Source organism: Leptidea sinapis, chromosome 6 (genome assembly GCF_905404315.1).
Source record: "Leptidea sinapis chromosome 6, ilLepSina1.1, whole genome shotgun sequence".
Lineage (NCBI taxonomy): Eukaryota > Metazoa > Arthropoda > Insecta > Lepidoptera > Pieridae > Leptidea > Leptidea sinapis.
In genome coordinates, this window is record NC_066270.1 from 14,100,598 (window position 1) to 14,117,012 (window position 16,415).

The following is a 16,415-nucleotide window of genomic DNA, read 5'->3' on the forward strand; positions in this document are numbered from 1 at the left end:
ACTTTTAATGTTAAAAAAGTTTTATCATAGGTACTTTTTGAGCATGAATTTTTAAACGCTTAAAAGTCCGTTAGTGGTGAATTATAAATCAGCCTCGAGGAATAAATGATTCCAGCAAATGATACTCGACTTGTTTGGCTGTAAATTTCTTCACAACACTCTCTCTTGCTACCAACTGGCGCCAATTCTCTTTCATTATCTCGTGTACGGAAAAGCTGAGAGAGCTTTCAATCATAGTGTAAATTATCACTAGGTACGTGTAAGTTTGTGATTGTTCACGTTCTTGTAAGCCATTCACATTCACCGGCAGTGACTTTCTGTACACAAAATGCAATATTGCTAATTATTGTTCACTGGTCTTTTTAAAAAAGAGCGACTCTTTTCATTTCTGACTGTGTGCTGGTCGCGCCCTTTCATCTGTCTCATTCTGACAAGAGGGAGAGAAAGGGATGTGAATATTTGCCAATAATTGTATCGTATTTAACGAACGAAATATTCGTTTTAAAAAAATATTTACGCCTTTTTGCAAACTAATCTTATATGAATAAAATAAACTCACCGGTGATAAGTCACACCATATTTTTTTACTGCGTCGTTAACGTATTACTTGAGCACTTTTTTAAAGCACACTAAGACTTGGTGATTGACACACAGTTGACACATGACCAAGGAGAAAAGTGTGCTTACATTGTCTTTAAGCACACTTTTGCCGTTCGCTGTCAGACTGCGAATGATATGTCCATATTATGTATAGAACGTCATTGGCCATTTGAGTTATATTCCACTCAAACAAACATATCTCATTAAATTTATCCAACTGTCATAATTTACATAATATATATTTCTAACATTGTTGATAGTTAGATAAGTTGAAATTAACTAATTTAGCCAGAGCTTTGATTGATTTATTTGCATAATATCTATGAATGGTATTCTGAAATATATAAACCTATGTTTTCATTTGAAAGCTTTCAATGAGGGAAACACGCTGTGAATTTTGATGGCGACAAGAGGGGCCTGAAATTACATTTAGGTGTTACGCCCAGCGGCGATGGCTATTTTCAAAGCGTGTGGACGTGTGATTGGAAATATAACAGAGTTTTCCACGATTGAGATGGTCGATTAGGTGATGTGTATAGTTAACAATTAGTTAAACTACAGACAACACAAATTAAACTAGTAAATCTACTGTTTCATTATCCCTACTTAACTGAAAAAATCTACACAGAAACAAAAATTTTGACAATCAGACAATTATACACATGCACTACGTTCTTACTCACTTACAAGGTTTTAATAAAAAAATACACTACACACCCTTGTTTAAATAAATAATAAATTACACTTACACAACCTTCTATAAAAAAAACCTAGAATTGTGAGTTGAAGAGCCAGAGTTATTGAGCTGTCATTAGTTAGAACTAATTATGGTAAACAGACAGTAAGTAACCTTCCAGGGAGCTCAGAATTCAGATATAATATAAACAATGTATTATTTTAAAGCGAATCTTCAAAGACATTATTATCTCAATAATTATGAAATGTCCCAATAATATAAGTGCGTTGTTTTATCTATTTGCCTAACATTCTATTGCATTGTTTACCTATGTTCGTAAGCACTTTAATATTGTTAAAATGTTAATTTCTCATGTAAGTGACAATATGTCTTAATGAGAATAAAATTTATTTAAACCTAACAACTAAACCAACAATTATATATTCAATCTATGGGCAGTAACGTTATTTATGAAAAAACTCATGTCAGCGATAATACGCCAGAAGGTATTATTTACCCTTCATCAAATAGTACAGTGTTTTACAATCTTATTCATTTCACGACCATTTCCCATTACAAATTAAGAAATTCTTCTCAGTCAGATACATAATCTATTATTTAATTTTAAAAGACTACCATAATCATTTTATGCACAAAGTGGCGATGAATATTGGATGAAGTTGAGTAGTTCAACCGCCGCCGGACCGCACCATTGTATCGCGTACTCGGTTATTTTGGTAACTATTCAAAATATTTGTCCAAATGATGTAGCGTGAAAGGCAAAGTTTGTAATATATAATATTCATAATAACTAAAGCCGTATTATGCTTTCTCAGCACAGCTTCGACATGAAAGCCTCTAAAATTCGCTTTATTATTTACCTGCCTTACCGTGGAAAGAGGAAAATCGCACAAAAGCTATTCAGCGCCAATCCGCCCCAATTGAAAGTAGAGAAATGAATGATGGATGGTTCGGGGATTACTGATTTATAGCGATAGTGTGACTCGTAATGTTATTCGACATATCATTGCGTTTATATCATTTACCTAATAACGATTTGAATGCCATCTTACACAAATCGAAAAGATTTTACATTTTTTATTTATATAAAATACTTTTAAAGGATTAAAACGGATAGGTATATCTAATTTATAAAATTCTCTTGCGCTCCTTCGAAACGGCTGGACCGATTTATATGAAATTTTGTGTGCATTTCGGATAGGTCTGACAATCGGCCAAAATCTATTTTTCATAACCCTAAATGATAAGGATGACCCCACCCCTCAACGAAAAAACCTATTTTTTTGTTATGTTTTTTATGAAAATAAGGGACGAGACGAGCAGGACTTCAGCTGATAGACATTGATACGCCTTGCCCATTACAATGCAGTGTCACTCAGGATTCTCGTAAAACCCGAAAATTCTGAGTGGCAATTGCGCTCGTCACCATGAGATATAAGATGTTAAGTCCCACTTGACCACTAATTTCACTAGCTACGGCGCCCTTCAGACTGAAACAGTAATGTTTACACATTACTGCTTCACGGTATGCGCCGTTGTGGTACCCATAAACTAGCTGGCATCCTGTGCAAAGGAGCCTCCCACTGTTAAAATATATAGTATGTAAAATTAGAGCTAAAATTACTCGCGTTATAATTCATTAAAAAGTATTTTATTTAAATAAATGTTATGTGACGAAAGGATTAAAAGGTTAAGTTACCTTATAATTTGGTAAAGGTTGTCGCCCCTAGTTTGAGAGGGTGGCAAGTTCAAATGAAAGTTCATTGTTGTTTTCAACATTAGAATGTAAAGCGCGCTACACACCGCCGTAGTTGTTTGAAGTGCCTAAAGCCGGGTTTACATGCATATAATTACCATTGTTCCACTCAGCTTATTTGCAAATACACTGTTTGAGTGTTTATTTGATTAGCTGCTGTCTCGGCGTAAAAGATAATGCTTTTCTGATAGATTTCAAGACTTTTTAACCGACTTCGAAAAGGAGGAGGTTCTCAATTCGATTGGTATTTTTTTATGTATGTACACCGATTACGCTGAGATTTATGATCCGATTTTCGGGATTCTTAAGTAGTTTGATGCAGATTGTTTGCCATTTGGTCATATAAAATTTGACTTATTTGGCCTAGTAGTTTTTATTTTATGAACCATTTTATGAATTTTTTTGTTTACGTGGATGATGTTATTATAGTTTGTGTACTACGATTTTAGGCCTTTTCATTTAGTTTGATTATATTATTACTATTAACCCTGCTTAGGCTGCCTGTCATTCATAGCTAAAAACGTTCTTTACGATATATACCAGTTTCTTGAGAATCCAAATGTTATAGCAAGTACCTACACTCGCTACGCGTGACTTTGAGCGGGATAGCTTCGTCTAGAACCAAACAACCCAAGCGGGCAAGAAATTTTTTAACCCTATCAATAGGTAGCACATACAAATAATAGTTTTTTATTAATATGAAAGGTATAAAATTTGCATAAGAGGTGTATTATAATCATTTAGGGCGTTCGACAATATAATATATTAATTAAAACCAGTAATAGTTTAGTAGTAATAACAATTAATAATGAATAATAAGTAACAATTAAGACATTTTGATTTCAGCCTATTTAAAGTTCTTTCTCAAAGTGATAATTCCGCAGCGCATTTGCAGCGTTTACAAAATCTTGGTTTGAGTTCGTTCGCGTATGGCACAGGCGAGACGTCGTAAGCTAGGGATTTCATGTGACCCCAGACATTATTTACCAGTGGGAGGCTTCTTTGCACCTGAAGCCGGCTAGATTATGGGTACCACAACGGCGCCTATTTCTGCCGTGAAGCAGTAATGTGTAGGCGTTACTGTGTTCCGGTCTGAAGGACGCCGTAGCTAGTGAAACGACTGGGCAAACGAGACTTGACATCTTATGTCGCAGTTGTAGTGCCGCTCAGAATTTTCTGGTTTTTCAATAATCTTGAGCGGCATTGCATTGTAATGGGCAAGGCATATCAATTACTATCAGCTGAACGTACTGCACGTCTCGTCCATTATTTTTATTAAAAAAAAAAAAACAAAAAATCCACTAACGGCGTTAGTCCGGACTCCTCGCAAGCCCTGCAATGGGTCCTCCCCGTCATATTCAATGATTAGGAAAATGGCTATTGACACAAAATGTGCAGGAAATCCGTCTTGGTGGTATATCATGTCTTGCCTTGAAATCAAAGGCACATCTTCGAGTTTTTCTATAATCTGCCCCTCTACTGTGTACTGCTATTCAAGGTGCATCTGTAAAAAGGCATAAAAAGGCATTTATTATCTCGAAATTGATTCCTTTAGAATTTTAATTGATATCATCTCTAATATACTAGATACTACTACCCCTTTGGAAACAAATGGCGCTCTGAGAGAGAAGAAGCGGCGCAAGAAACTCTCCTGTAATTTTGCACGTAACGCTAGTTGGGAATCAAGAAACGGTTTCCTCTTAATGACCCGTAACGCCCCTATCATCCCTCTGGTAGTGCAAGAGAATGTGGGCGGCGGTGATTACTTACCATCTTGTTTTTCTTACTATTGGCTAATGAATTTAAATATTAATAACTAGTCTAACAATCGCCTAGTAAAAGGTCATAAATGTCTGAGTGATATACATTAACTTATACAGATAATATAAAAATATTCTTTCAAATTAACACCTTATTTCGTGGCAGTAATGTTCAAAATCAATTAAGTTTTCTTGAGAGTTTGGTTATGATGCGAAAGATATGTCCGCGAACACGAGGCAAGAATTTGTTTAAGCAATTTAAATGTAATAAATAAGCAATATAATTGGAAACGTCAAATTACTTACACAATTTTTTTTATTTACTAGGCCGTTTACCTGAAATACGACACTTCTGTTTTTCACTGAATACTTTGTCATTGCGTGGCGTTGTATTCAAAGCGCGATCGAAACACAATTAAACGAAAACTCTGCCTAATAGACGCGTAGGCATTCGTTTCCTTCAGACAATTTTCGAGCGTGATTGTGATTTTAGTTTTTTATTATACGTCAATAGTTCTACGCAAAAAAAAATGAAATTATGGAAATATCCAAACAAGTTTAACAACGGACAATTAACTGACATATATAATTCGCGACTAGCTTCTTCATAGTATTATGTCCTATAGTATTTTTTATGGGGAAATGCTGCCAATATTAATACCATCTTTGTGTTGCAAAGAGGGCTATTCGCACTATTTATAACCTTGTCCAAAAGTAAAAAAAAAATCGAAGAACAATTAACATTTTAACTGTTGCATCTCAATATATTTTTGATAGTGTAATATGTTCATAGACACATGAGCGAAGTTTCTAAAAACTTCATCACTATCATTATTCATCTTCATATATATGTATATTCATCGATCATATGTTAACACTAGAAACAAACATAAATTAAACGAATGTACCAGTGGGAGGCTCCTTTGCACAGAAAGCCGGCTAGATTATGGGTACCACAACGGCGCCTATTTCTGCCGTGAAGCATTAATGTGCAAACATTACTGTGTTTTAGTTTGAAGGGCGCCGTAGCTAGTGAAATTACTGGGCAAATGAGACTTAACATCTTACGTTTCAAGGTGCCGAGCGCAATTGTAATGCAGTTCAGAATTTTTGGGATTTTCTAGAATTCTGAGCGGCACTGCATTGTAATGGGTAGGGCGTTTTAATTACCATCATCTAAACGTCCTGCTCGTCTCGTCCCTTATTTTCATTAAAAAAAATGTAATAGTCCAGTTTAGAATCATTATCTTCTATCCCTTAGTGCAGCCTCTTCAAGTGTTTATTATAAAAATATATTAGTAGTTACGTTCTCTGGGCAGTCTCTTATTTATCCGAATGAGTGGTTCAATATAAATTCACAGACACTTACACACGAAAACATGCCAAAAAGCAAGTAAATGTTAGTCAAACACCGTACCGGAGGCTGTCTCCCGACGGGAACGCTACGTCATCAATCATTCATCTCCTGTCTATCTACAGGTATCTATATCATATATCTATCTATTCCTACACTTTCATTGTATTAATATCGGCTACGGTTTTCGCTTTTATTTTTTTAGAACCTCGGCGATGCCATCAATGTTTTTGCTTTGATGTTTTTTGCTTTTATCCAAATACTTGCCTGTACCAATATATTTAGGGTAAAATAATATTGTATGTACTGTATGTTCATAAGCACATTGAGGAATTTTCTAGGAACTGTGACATTCATAATGTGAACACGAGGAACAAACATTAACTTGTTTAATTCCTACGACTCGGTCGGGTCGAGCAAGTAAGTCTTTTGTACAATATGATCCCAGAAAATGTACGAAACAAATGGGTTACGAAATTTAAAAGGATTGTTAAAAAACGTTTGTGTGAGAAAGGTTACTATAGCATAAACGATTTTCTTAATGATACCACGGACTGGGAATAAAGCGAACACCCTCAGGCTCTTTAATTATGAATGTTTATTGTACGATATCAAATTGTTATCCATATTTTTACAAAAAGAAAGCCCGCTGAGTTTCTTGCGCCCATTCTTCTCAGGTCTGAGGCAGTCTCTTTTGAATGGGTGGTAGTTTTTGACGTTCAATAAGTGATTTTTAATCCTATTTTGAATAAAAATATTTAAATTTGAATTTGAATGGAATATGCGGTCAATTATATAGAAAATATTATGACAATTCAGAAGAGCTTAGTTTGATTATATTTAAATAAAAATTATGCCTGTATATTAAAAAAATCGGGTATATCATAGAGGCATTTTGAAACAAAAAAAATTTAAGGTCTCTTTTAAATAAAGGTGGCTTCTACTTTTGATGTTGTTTGTAACTCTCTCTCTTTTTGATTTTATAAAGTTGAAGGTGATAGTATATAATTTGTGCTAATGACAAACTACAATTTAAAAAGTAACAATAATAATTATTAATTAATTACTTATTTTCAAGTATGGCGAGTTCTATTCATGACTATATAAATGGATGGATGTATGGTTTATGAAAATTTATTGAAGTAGGCGTTACTTTGCGGAAATCCATAATTGTCCAAATGATTTGAGTTTTTTTAATTGTTAATTCCGCCAATATTTGTCTTTAATCAATTCGACACGTGTTTCGCCTCTACACGAGCCATCCTCAGGACATGTGGAGTCGCCAAAATCTGGCACGAGACTCAAGTCTCGTATTTTCTTTTAAAGCGGTTTTTTGTTTTATTTAACTATAAAACTGTCATTTACCACTATTTCGGAAAAGCAGAACTTTGATGAGAAGTAGTTTTTATATATCATTTATGTTTTTATACCAAATATGTATATTAAAAACACAATTTAATATATACTTTGAATAATAGTCATTAAGTATTAAGAGTTTGCTTCACACCCTTAAAAATTAGAACGAAGTCTCGAAACGCACAAAAAAAACGAATATTAAATCGCATTTTTAGTGTTTAAATTAAAATTTACCATTACTTAGGAAAAGTTGAGCTTTGATGAGTAATCTCTTCATAAAATATTTTATGCACGAATTTAAATATCTCATATTTCCAGCAAAGGTTACCTGCGAATTTCATGATATTTTTAGCTCTAAAATAAAACCAAACTTACACGCTGAGTCAGTTACATTCAGCCCTCGAATTGATGCTGTAATCCCCGCCGGAATTAAATATTTACACGTAATTTACGCTTTCAACGAAACATCCGTAAAATATCAAATAAAATACATTGACGTAGCATTCAGTTGATTAATAAATAAAGTTCTTTGAATAATTAGCAGATAGTCTATTTTGTGAATTGAAAAATTTATAATATGATATAAATGATGAATATGAATGTTTGTTTCCGAGTCATGGATGTTTATAAGTATTTATGTATGTTTAAGTAAAGTATATTGTATTAAATATATCGTTGTCTTGTACCCATAGTACAGGCTATGCCTAGTTTGTGACAAGTTACTTTGTGTTAAAGTGTGTTAACATTTTTTTATTTATTTAATTTCATTTTAGATCATATAAACTTCTAGATAAACTGTGACAGCTGTGAAAACGTCGAAAAAAATTGAGGTTAACAGCTGTTAATCTTTATTTTGAGGAATGTACGCACACTAACACAAATCGCGAGTGTCAGGACTATATATCACTGTATTACAGGGGCGTGCATACTATGTAGGCAAAAAGGCAGTGCCTACCTCGTTAAGTACCTTAATGAATGTAGCACTAGTGTTAAAATTTATTTAGTTTAATATGTTTCTATTATTCTATAACCAAAGGTCTATTCAACACCCACTCATTAAGCTTTGTGCCTACCTTGGTTATGGCTGAAATAATATGCCGACGTATCTGGTATTCCTGGACGCAGTGTTCTGCAGCTGGGGGCCCCCGCTAGTCATTTATGAACTCCTGGTAGTAAGGTGCGTGCCACTTCCTTCGAGGTGCGTAGAAAAAAGGGTTTTTGCGATGCGTTACACAGAGAACTTTTTGCGATTATAATATAGTTCACTAATGAAGTCCTTAGTCTTCTTTGTCTACAGGACTCGACCATAAATTAGCCACAACCAAATAACAATAAAAATAATAATTGCAGCGCATCCACCCCTGCTGTATATTTACCAACAAAATGTATATACAGACTTACTCACCTGGTGTCCGAGCTCGTCGCACCACCAACCTGGTTGCGCAACCAGCTCGGATGCGTCTTGATTCTGGTCTGGTAAACCTGGCCTGTTTTAAACGGTTGTCTAGCAACAAGAGGCTCTATCTACAAGTATAAATCATCTAAGAATTTCAAATTGAAAATATCCGAAGAATAACTTTAATATTTTGAACCCCAGTGTGGTTAGCTACGTTACTGAAATTGTGATATTATTCTGAAACATTTCAACAAAGCAGGTTATATGTGGCTTGAATTCTTAAAGTGAAAGCACTGGAGAGGTCGTACAAAGAATGCTGGATTTTTATTTTACGTTACATTTTACAAAACATTTTCTTTTCGAGCGACAAACCGCGACCAAGGAAATCTAAGCTCCCGATGCTTAGATTTCCTATCTGGCTATTTTAATCATATTTCTACATATTTGTGGGCGGCGGTGATCACTTAATGTGCGCTCGTATGTCCTCCATTTGCAAAAAAATAAATATTTTAAACTTTTTTTTGTGCAACACTAATTTATATTATAAAATAAAAAAATTATAATCGTAGAGACTGCCGATAGAAGTGAAAACTTAAATTTTTTAAATATCATAATGTTTAAAAATAATTAACTTTATTATAGAATTATTAATTTTGATATAATTTAAAAACTTATTTTCAATAATATATTAATGAAACTAAAACACTATTTCAGCTCAGTAAATACACCTTTCACTAAATCCATTAAATTTCACTTATAAGATATACACAGCACTGATGTTGCATAATACGTCAGCTGTATAGCTACAGATATACTGCTATAAGCATTTCGGTGACGCGAACTCACGTGATTTAACCCATTCAAAAAGTATCTATATAGTTTTATAGTAATTTTTTAAATTAATTGTTTATCGCGTGCGCCAGTCATGAGCATGTTGGTGACGCGAACCCAAAAGAATTTCCCCTACCACAGTGCCCAAAGCGGCTAAAGAAGTTTTAACTTCAAAAAACCTTGGTATCATCGTGAGCTATCTGCAACTACATAGTAAACATGTGTTGTGCAATACAATTAATAAGATACTAACAACGCTACTATTATTATTTTAGGTAGCGTCATTCTGAAAATTGGATGAGATTAGTATAGCATTTTGAGGACTGTCTCTGAAAATCACTACATTTTATAAAAACAAGTCCTCCGCTGCGTGTGTCTGTTCGCGATAAACTCAAAAACTACTGCACCTATTTTTATGCTGTTTCCACCAATAGATGGCGTGGTTCTCGAGGAAGGTTTCAGTATATAGTTGCTTAAGTAATTGTATACATTTTTGGCATCATTAACGATAATTGTTGGAGATGTCGCAAAAATACAAGCTGCCCGAGAGCTATCATTAAAAATATTGTCTAAACCCTCTGAGATATCTATAACAAATGTAATATTAATGTACGGTGGAATTGACTACCTTATTGAGATCTACAGAAAAGTTGTAATAATATGTCTATCTCTCAAGGATAACAGAAACATTATATAAAATATTCATTTTAATATAAATAAAAATTGACAATTATAATGCGGTTATATAAAAGCTGCTTTCAAAAATACGATATTAATCCTTATCATTTTTATACTACATAATTAATATTATAAAATCATTCAGAAATACGTTTTTGTTTCATTTCAAACTCATTAACTTAATTTTAATAATTACACATTTTCGGTCGCTTTAGACTTCATTATTCCCGAATTCTTACATCATTTTTTGTCTATTGACAGAACAGCGTCTGTCGGTTCAGCAGCTGGTATTATATATTACCTATATACAATAATCGGATTTTCCCGCATCGGATCGAAGTCCAACTAGAGTCTGAACCTGGAAGAAATGACAACACATGTCACAGTGTACCATTATTTTTGTAATATAATAATAAAATTCAAAATTTATATTGTTTGTTTTCAAAGTTTTTATTATTCTATCTAAAGGTTCTAAAATCTAAATTTTTAATGCAATAAAATGATTATATTTGATGATGACAAAATGATGCTTCTATTTAACTTAAGAATGTGTTATAGATTTTTTCTTAAGGTTAGGAAAATAATGAAAAATAATTCTATTGGTTTTTTGATTTTTTTTTCTACCGTTTTGTCCAATGGAAGAGAGAGAAAATGAAAAAAATATTTTTAATATAATATTTATGCCTAAGGCTCACACATATTGTGTGCATAAGCTTATAATCAAATTGATAATTATTATAAAATTATGTACTAAAAACAATCTTACGAATACTTATAGAACGTCATTGGTGTCAACCCATCTTTCAATATTATATGCGAAAGTAAGTGTTGCATTGAATAACTTACATAACATAATATTGTTTAAAATTTATATTTAACCTGTGCTACGTAAGATACTAACGTATCTAACGAATAAATTCAACACATTAGAGAAAAAGGAAACTTTGTGTTTCAACTTACAAGAGTACAAGAAGAATTCATAGTTTCTAGTGCCACCTAGTGCACGTAATTGAAATAATGCATAAGCGCCATCTAACGACAGAGTGTAAAAATGTTTGTAAAGCGTTAACTGTAACGGCTGTAGTCCACGCACTGTTTGATGTTGCGCTTTCAGTATACAAATCTAGATGGCGTTAAATACTTATAATTAATTATTCTAGAACACAGCGAAAAGCAAAACATAATTTTATTAGGCACTAATTAAATAATATCATGTAATAATAGCAAGTATTATTACATGATATTATTATTTATCATGATAATACGATAAAAATATATATTATTATGGATTCATACATTTTACTATATTTTGTCTAAGATTTTATTCTAAGAACATTTTATTTAAAATATTTTGCAATATTCATCCATTTTACATCAACTGTGGTAAAAAAAAATATACGCCTCACCATGACAGTGCTCCGAAACACTGCCGTGACCAGGATTCGAACCTGGGTTACTACGGCCACAACGTAGGGTCCTAACCACTAGACGATCACGGCTATTGAGGCGATGTGCTCTTGGTTAAAATTTTGATTTAAAAACAGTTACATGAAAATAAAGTTAGTTTAGATCCTCAAATTAGCGGTCCGATATTTATATCTGTGGCTATTCCTGCTATCTACCTAACTTAACGGCCGTTCCCAATATTCAGTCTATCTCTTACTTGAGATAAAAATCTTAATTATTAAACACCTTATCCATACACGCTGTCTGCCAATAGGACGACTTTACCGCTTACCAGCGATAGAAGTTTATATGGAAATTTGCAATTCACGCGTCCAAATATAAGGCGATAATAATGACTTATCGGGTATATTGGGACTACTAAGTGACAGTAGAAGGTTGTAATTTATCTCTAACTGTAGATAGTCTATTGGGAACGACCGTAAATCAATGACGCATTTTTCTTTACTATGGCTTATTGCCATGTATCTATGATAACACAGATATTAATATTGATTTGCAAACGTGTTGATGACGTAAAGCTCGTTTCCGAATTCAATATAATCTGTGTCCGGTAGGACACCGGTGGAGAATAGGATCGTTCATTTGAATGTTAGAAGACTCAATTTTCGTTTTTGTTTAATAATCACTAGCTGACCCGACAGACGTTGATCTGTTTATGATAAAAAAAAACTCTAGCGGATGGAATTTTGGAAAATCCGTTCTTAGCTGACCTCTACTCGGTGAAAACAATATTCCTACCAAATTTCAAGTCTTTAGCTCTAATGGTTCCAGAGATATCATGAGTGACTATATACGTGGAAATCTCTTATATATAATATAGATTTTAAATTAAAACAAATAAGTAACAACCTAATTTTAAAATTTTAAATCTGATAAGAAGACAGTATTCTGTAGCCTCTGTAGGTATTATTACTTCTACTATTATTATATATTCTTTGGTATTATTTTTAATCCATGGCGATGCGTGAAGTACGACCACTGAAGCAGAATTATGATACAAACCACATCGCTTATGAGGCGCGTTCAGAGCTTTACCTACTCAAAGACGTTTCTTTCACATTATTCCAAATTGGGGTGGGCCATATTATTTAAAAAAAATGTGTTCCCAAAGACAATGCTTTCATTTCTCTAGCAAGGAAGCATTGCTTTGGCTATCATTTACACCAATAGCCTGCTCTCACCTACCCTAAAGAATAAAATTATTTGTGCAACAATATTGCATGGTATTTACAGGTACAAATACCAATAAATAATAATAATAATATTGACACATTTTTACACAAATTATCTTGTCCCAAACTAGGCATAGCCTGTACTATGGGTACAAGTCAACGATATATTTAATACAATATACTTACTTAAACATACATATAAACACCCATGACTCGGAAACAAACGTCTATATTCATCCAACATCCACGTCAAAAGCTACCAATGTTCTAGCTATTATTATTTCTGTGTTACTATCTCGGCTAGGCGGTATACTGTTTTAAAATATTTAAATCTGACAAAGGCCTTAGCTTATAAGAAAAATATTCAAACAGAATTGACAGTGTCTTTAATAAACTTTAAATGAAAGAGTTGTCAGTCACTAGTGTGGCACTTAAAACAACAACAATATGGCGCGTAACCGAAAATCGTGACGATTTGCTATAAAATTTCTCTCATACGTTGAGAAGTTTCACTTCAAAACTCAGTCGCTTCAAGTAATCCTGTGCAACTTTCTAAAACAACTACTTCCTTAGGTCATCAAAACGCGTGGCTTACGTATCTGGCATCTTAGATGCTATCTTTAAGCGCTGAATGTGATGAAGAAACTGATACCCTGTGGGAATATTTCCCACGTCGCCAACTGACATTGAATTCTAAAAAATTGACAATTCGATTGACGGGCGCGTTGCAAAACTCCCTCCATTATTACTTTTCACGTGAAAGGCGAGGGGTTACTGTATTGTCAATGGGTTGAGATGAGCGGTGGCTCGCCAAGGACGTGTCAAAACGAAGAATAACAATTATTTTAGTTTGTTACGCTCGTAAAGTTCGTATGATATTGTTTGCTCGTATAACAATAGGTCTTAAAGTAGTAATCTTATTTCTAAACTATCTTGAGATATTAACTGTTTATTGGCAGAAAATTAATTTTATTAAATCTGGTATTCTCAAAATTTTCTGCAATAATTTAATTGAACGTTGAGGAAATATTCCATGGCATACCACAATATTATATTTAGAAACTAGATTTAATAGTAGCGTAAACTCATACGGTCTTACAAATAAACCTGGTATAAATTTATAACTGAGAATAAGCCAAGATTATGCAAAATGTTGACTATATCGCTGACAACACTGTCGATATAATGATAATTCTTAAAATTTAAAAATGGCAAATAAACGTGGGAAACGTTATACTTCCAAATAAACCAATCTTAAGCAAAATTTCTATTTTTTTTACATTTTACATATTCTTGGTTTATTCTCAGGTATAACTTTCTTTATTTGAAAAGGCGATTTAGTCTTATATAAATATCGGCCTCAATGTAGTGCTTAAGTTATTGATAGCTTTTAAATATTATAAAAAAATGAATTTCTAAACAAATATCTTTCTTGACACTACGTCAAATTATTTATTTAAAACATCAAACACACGGTCTATTTGAATATAATATCTTATTAAAATGATTTACAATTTTCCCATGGATATAGCGAGCTGGTATATTATATAATGGTATTGTTGTGTTGTATTTGTATTTAAATGAAACTGGTTCTGCAATACGGAAGCTAAGACTTGCATTGATTCCAGTTTTCTTACAAAATCCTCGTGAAACTGGGGTAACATCAGCTGCCTTATTGTAAAATATGTATTTTGTTGCCACTCCAACGTGTCCTTTTGTTGGTCTCTAAGCTTTTCATCGTGCAATGAGGGATTTGGCGCATGCGTATTCTTTGCACAAATTTGTGACCACACGGCTTAAGATTAGGGACGTTTGAGAATTATGAATTTGATAGACATGTTTTGTCAAGACCGTAGTTATGATTTTTATTTGTAATAGCACAGTAAGGTTGTGACCATAATATCTTTAGTATGATTATGGTCTACTATGACTTTGTAATCACAGATATCATTGAAACTATCACATATTTTAAGACTCATTTAGTAACACTTTTACGACTTTACTTAGCCTTTGTTTAGTGTTTAATGGACGAGATGTATGAAGGGTTTTATTGATAGATTATGCGCATTTTGTGCCACCCATTTTGATATTATTGAAACTTCATTCTAATAGAAAACTAAAACTTTCTTTAATATTTTTTCTCCAACATAGACTTCAAACAAAACTGCGTCTGCAGAATTTTGTAACATCACGCTATGTATCAACTATTAATTTTAATCATTTAATTTGGTTTTAACTACGTACGTATAGAAAACTAAAATTTTCTAAAATATTTTTTTTCCAACGAAGACCTCAAACAAAACTTCATCTACAGAACTATGCAACATTACGCCATACATTAAATTAATTTTACTAATTTTAAGTCGAATGGCGTCTAGGAGTTGCAATCTTCAATTGTTAACAATATTGTATTAATTATAAATTGGGTTTAATAGTAATAGCTGAAGCTTCAAAACAGAATTGCTAACGAAATTGATTTTTACTTGCTTTTTTTCAAGTCTTTTGTCTGTTTGAGAATGCCATTGTCATGGTTAAAGATTACGCGGTATTTATGGTCGTTATTTCGTCAATAGCTAACAGTGAGGCAGTTTACCATTCAGCATTCACGGTACGACGATTTCCTGCAGTAAAAACGACGTGCCCGGTTTTTCTAAAATAGGAAACATCTTTGTGCACGAAACTCGTTGCTTGGAACAATTCGTCTTGCAAGCCCCAAATTGTCTATTGCTGAATTTATCTGTACACAGTAAAGTTTTAGTCGAAGAACGACAAAAATATATTTTATTTATTTATTCATTAAAGCCTATTATAATTTAAGATTATTATTAATTAATTTATGTGTGCGGGACTATAAAACTACTTCGTAAGTTACTAGTTTGTCTCTCTATCTAGTACCAGGTCTTCCTCTTCTTCTTTTGCCATATACATAATGGGTACCAGTTTGTGGCTATAGCCATATATAGATTGAGCAGTATACTGCTCAATCTTTCGTTACTTGCCCTTGATATTATATGGCCTGCCTAATTCCATTATATAGTTTTCGCAATTCTTATTACATCTTTAAATTTACTTTTTGTCCGTATTTTATTCTCCATTATATTGTCTATTAGTCATATATTTAATAATTTTCTTTCCACATTTCTTTGCGTCACTTCGCCTGGTATTTATTGAGCGCCCAAGTTTGGCAGCCATATGTTAGCGAGGATACAAAAATATATACAAATTTTATTTCCTTTTAATAATTTAAGATGAGGTCCAAAATAAATAGAAGCTACTGTCTGCAAGAATATTTACAAGTAATATGATATATTTATACTGCTGCTCGATTAATAATTCAATATTTTGACT

General features: G+C 33.1%; 1 protein-coding gene and 1 non-coding gene across 2 annotated transcripts in view; one reads left to right on the forward strand and one right to left on the reverse strand.

The window, feature by feature from the left end:
* The window catches only part of LOC126964970 (centaurin-gamma-1A), a 241,009-nt gene that overhangs the window by 126,127 nt on the left and 98,467 nt on the right, over positions 1-16,415 (forward strand). The window lies entirely within an intron of this gene.
* On the reverse strand, positions 11,856-11,927 carry Trnah-gug (transfer RNA histidin (anticodon GUG)). The gene has a single exon. It is a non-coding gene; the product is annotated as a tRNA-His (tRNA).